Source organism: Neopsephotus bourkii, unplaced genomic scaffold, assembly GCF_033783945.1.
Source record: "Neopsephotus bourkii isolate Nb327-2 ecotype Australia unplaced genomic scaffold, CSIRO-AGI_Nbou_v1 NB_100, whole genome shotgun sequence".
NCBI lineage: Eukaryota > Metazoa > Chordata > Aves > Psittaciformes > Psittacidae > Neopsephotus > Neopsephotus bourkii.
Window position 1 is genome coordinate 163920 of NW_026900617.1, and position 4941 is coordinate 168860.

Below are 4941 nucleotides of genomic sequence, written 5' to 3' on the forward strand. Positions count from 1 at the left end.
AGAACACCGTTCTCTCAAACTCTGTCTGGTCCAGAATTAAGGTACAAGAAGCCACAAAATATCTTTATCTCCTGCTAATGCAGCATCCAAAGCATCATCCTAATTCTTTTTGGTGCACACCGTTTGCTTTGGGAACAGTAGTAGCTGTCACATCAAATCACTGCCACATACTTGGTGGGGTATTCGCTCACGTGTACTGGTCCAGGGAGCCAACACCAGCATCCCCTAGCTGTGCTTAGCACACCCAGGTAAGCTGCCTGCCCTCCCCTGTGCCTGAGATCCCTAATCAAAACCATTCTCTCTCCACATCCATAGATGAGACAAAAGTTCACCTAAAACATTTAGGGCATTGTTGGTTTTTTTTAAGGATTTTCTGCTAAAATCTCCTTAGCACTAAAAAATAGGCTAGGTCATGGAAACACAAAGCTTTTAGTTTCTCGAACAGTTGACAGAAAAAAAAGCCTTGTTTCTTTGCAGAGAAAAACAGGCTGGGGTCAAGGACAAAGAACCAAGGTGCTGTTTTCTAAAACATTGCTTTGAAGCTGCTTTACACTTAAAGCAAAAGAGAAAGACAATAAATCATAAGAATAAATCAGCTAAAACCACACCTATCATCTTAAAACTCACAGAGGTTTACCGTAAATCTAAACTGCTCACATTAAGGTCCTCCCACTCAGCCAGCCTAGGGGGACTATTCTCCTCAAAAAGGATGCCAGAGCCACAAAAGTTAGTTTATTCCCCTCACAGTTAGTTTACTCCCCTGCACAGAGTCCCAAATGTTGGTTTATCCTGTTCCACAGCTGAAGGTTGACATAGATTTGAGACAGAAACACACGCTGCACTGCCCCTGCAAGAAACCCCATGCAGTTACAATGACATGTCACTCCTGCTCCATCTTTGCATGTGCAAGTCCCAGACAGCATCTGAACTACATGGAGACATTTCCATGTTCTGCCCCCCTTTTTGGCTGTACATCCACAGGTCAGAGTCACAAGGCAAGACAGTACATATGCTGTTTGGAAAACAAAGCAACAAAATCATAATGTCATCAGTGAAAAGCAGGAAAGACTTCAACACTACTGAAAGGTGAGTGACAAGAGAGTCTTCTTTCTTCCCTCTGTGCCAGAACAACACTGATACCCTCCACTGCCACCACAGCAACCCAAGAACAGGGAATATCAGTTTTATGCAGTCACAAAATAAACACCTTGTTTAGAAGACACTGTCCACATGTAGTCAACAGATGTTTCATGTCCATGCTCCTTAACACTAAATACCTGCATAGGCCTCTCCCTCCAGGCCAGGTGTACCCAATGTTTAGAGTCAACCCCATTTTCCTTTTCCCTTTCCTTTTCCCTTTCCCTTTCCCTTTCTCTCCTAGTAAACCTCATCTCACTTCCGGGAAGGTATCAGGCAGGCAGTTGGTGTATTTGCTGTTCAAGTGCTTTCCACTGTTTGCCTAAAACCCACCTAGATATCTCCTCAAAATTGCTCTTCTCCCTATCAGGATTACTTAAAGAAGGGGCAGCAATGCAGGGTTAGAGCAAAAGGTATTTCTTGAAGGGAATACACTTGTTTTGCTCAAAAGTGAAGGTGGACCTTGTCAGGCTTCTTTGCAAAGCTCTTCTGTCCCAAACAGCTTCCAAGGCTGAAGTGACTTCACCCGGAGGCAGCAGCTCATTGCAAAATCAGACCTGGTTCCCACTCACTTCATTTGTCGTGCAGATTCCCGCTGGTGTAAATTAGTATTACTTTACCAAAATCAGTGAAGTTACAGAGACCTTATACAGCCTAGGCGTTGGTTGCAAAGCTGTTTTGATTTTCTTGAGCTGTTTTTCTCTGGAACTGTTCTACATGAATTGATGATTTATACGCAGTCAGTGTTATGTACAAATTGCATCTCTAAAGTTATTTAGATATCAGAGCTGTTGTTGAAATCCTTTTGGAGATAAGTACTTGACTCTGGTTTTGGATTTAGCTCTTAGTCACGAAGAAGTAAGAACTTTCTGTTTCTTAACTTATGAATGTAAGTTTTTATCTATATATCTGTATGTCTATCTATCCTGTGTGCTACCAAGAACGTAGTTTTCTAACTTTTTTCTTTCAGGAAAAATAGGAGTTTCCCTTGGTAAGTTAAAGATATTGGGTAGCAACTGTTTTAACTGCTAAGTAATGCATATAAGCTTTGGAATTCACTCTCAACAGAAGCAAACAGAACATCGGGAAAGTTATCAAGTGGAAAAACCATTTACTATTCTATTGACATCAGTATTTAAAAATGCTCATTCCTAGACTAGCTCCTACCTGCTTATAACTCTGTAACTCTCTCCATGTAAGAAGTTAGCAGAAATTTTAGAAAACTATACCAAAAAGTTATTGCAATAAGCCCTACTTTTAAGCTTAACATGCTTTCTTGCTCTTTGAATGTTTCTTAGCATTACCACTACTAAAGTATCTACTTGTATTTCACCAGGGAAAAAAAACAACAAACAAACAAAACAGCAAACCCTTATCATTTTTAGCAAAGCCTTATTATGAAAAAAAAAAAACTGAACCCCTCTCCCTTCATTTATTTATTAGAAATAATAGCAATCATAGCAAAAGCCTACTGAGAGCACTTTAAAGTAATCTTTACAATACTTATTAATTGTTTATATTTAATTTCCCCTAAAGACACTTGGAAAAGCAATTTACTCAAAAAGTAGGAGCACAGAAGTTCAGGACAACCCCAAGAGCATCACATAATAGCATCTAAACAAGCCCCCAATGTCCTTTCTTTTTATCATTTCTTTCCCCAGGCTGTATCTTGTTAAAGTTTCCCTTCAATGCGAGCACTTTCTAGTCTCCTTTTTGGGGGATGACCCTTTAAAATGAGGGGCAGAAGCATTGCAAAGGCCCTAAAGGGTTCAATTTGCAATAGGCAGTAGACTGCTAAATCTCTTTGCTCCAGATGGTGAGTATCCTTAATTCTTGCTTGTGAGCTTTGAGTTGGATTGAGTGTTCTCAAACAAAGCCAGTTATGTCTTCCCCCCCATCCCTTCTTTACAGCTTAGAAGTTCTGTTTTCCTTTCCTAGCTGATTTTTTTTTTTTCTCCTGAAAATAGTTCCAACCCACTTCTGAACAACTTATCTCTGCGCAGACTTCAAACATGGAGGGTTTGGTTTGTTTTCTGAAAGCTATAGATAGACCTGTTCTTGCACAGTTGCTTGAAAGTAATTCTCATTAATACAATATGTTAAATCCTGATCTTGAGAAGACTTTGATGTGTGGGCTTAGGAGCTCTCCAGGATTGGATCTATCCATTAAGAAGGGCTTGGACAATGAGTTTGTGTATTAGGGCCTAGAGCTGTTAGTTTAAACACAAGTAATAAGGTGAGGTTATTCCTGTATGTAAGTCTATATATAGGACCACATTTCCAGGCTTATACTTTTACCTGTGCAACTGTGTTGCTCTTAAATCCCTGTGCCCTATTCCTGCACAGTGCTGGGGCACTGTTTTATCCCTCTAGGATGTTAATAAGCCTCACTGGCAAGGAACAGAGCATTAGTCTTTGATGGGTAGGTAGATTAAATATGCACGCATAATAGTAAATATTTATTTAGGTACCTGAGCTATTCTGATTAATGGCTGCATTTTTGCTTTAAACGATTTGAGTACTTTTTAATGGCAATTAATTAGTATTTATGGCATGATTATTTAATTTATTTCACTCTTCTGCTGCTAGTACTGTCAAAGAAGCTGGAAACTCCAGGTTTTTACAGTTTTTTCAGGTTGGTAAATATTAGAGTTTGCTTCTGTCTTCCTGGGGATGCCTGGGGATGCACAAACCAGCATGTCTCTGCTCTATTTCCTGGCACTTATTTACCAACCGCAGAACTACCATCCAGGGAAATAGGACTCTGATCCTGCAAGCACTTCATGAAGTTTTTTAACTTTAACTACACAAATAAACTTGTTGTGGTCAGCAGCAGCATAAGGATTACATGCATAAGTTTCCAGAATTGGGACCTCTAGGTCTCTCTAGTGACCTGCTTAGCTTGCAGTAATAACAGGGCAGCTCTCAATGGACTATGCAGAGAGATACCTAATGCCGTAATCTGGCTTTGTGGGCCCTATGTAGATAATGGCAATTCAATTCATTTTTGCCCCCAATTGTTGAAGTAAAAGGAAAATAAACAAAACTTTCATGAAAATGGAAACAAACCCCTCCCCCCATGTATTGGTTGTGGTAGGTGTGTCCACTGCAGAAACTATGAGCAAAGAGGATATAGCAATATTTACCTCCTTTCTTTGGCCTCAAAGGTCAGTTGCAGTGACTGCAAGCATCTAACTCTGGGTCTTGTCATTGCTGTGCAGGGACCTGTAAAAGATCTCCACTGTTGTTGCCCTCAAAAAAACTCTACTGCTTTCAAAAACCATTATCATTTCTGCTTTGGGTGAGGATATAGAAGTCAGATGGGATTTGCTGTTGGTGACATAAGCAGTTTAATTTATCCTTTGGCTTTGAGGCGTGCTTTGACAGTTTGGAGGTTTTTTTTTGTGAATGAGAGCAATACAGTAGTCAAAACTTTAGAGAGCCCTGTTACAAGGCTGGCTGAGACAACTTCAGAGATGTAGGGCTCCTGAGATGATCTGGTTGCAGAAACTTCTTACACCTATGGGAAAACCTTGTCTCTCTACAAACAAAGAAAAGGCTCAGCACCTCGCCTGGATTAGGCAGAGTTGGAGGCTGCCAGCCAGGAATGAGTTGATGAGAGCGATCCTAATGAAGGAGCGGGTGAGACAATTAGCGCCAAGGGATAAATCTTACACAGACAGATTTCTTATTCTCTCATCCCCTACACTCCCCCTCCCTTGACAGCCCTGAGTCAAAGCAAAGCAAACAGATGGGGAAAAATACGATTAGTTGCAGAGCCACCAGAAATCCAAACAATATTCC

The 4941-nt window shown here is 40.6% G+C and overlaps 1 long non-coding RNA gene across 1 annotated transcript; it reads left to right on the forward strand.

Moving 5' to 3' along the window:
* Nucleotides 1-1753: 1753 nt before the first annotated feature.
* Nucleotides 1754-3972, forward strand: LOC133213827 (uncharacterized). Its single transcript, XR_009725905.1, has 3 exons — nt 1754-1995; nt 2086-2128; nt 3773-3972. It is a non-coding gene; the product is annotated as an uncharacterized LOC133213827 (long non-coding RNA).
* The last annotated feature ends 969 nt before the right edge of the window (nt 3973-4941 follow it).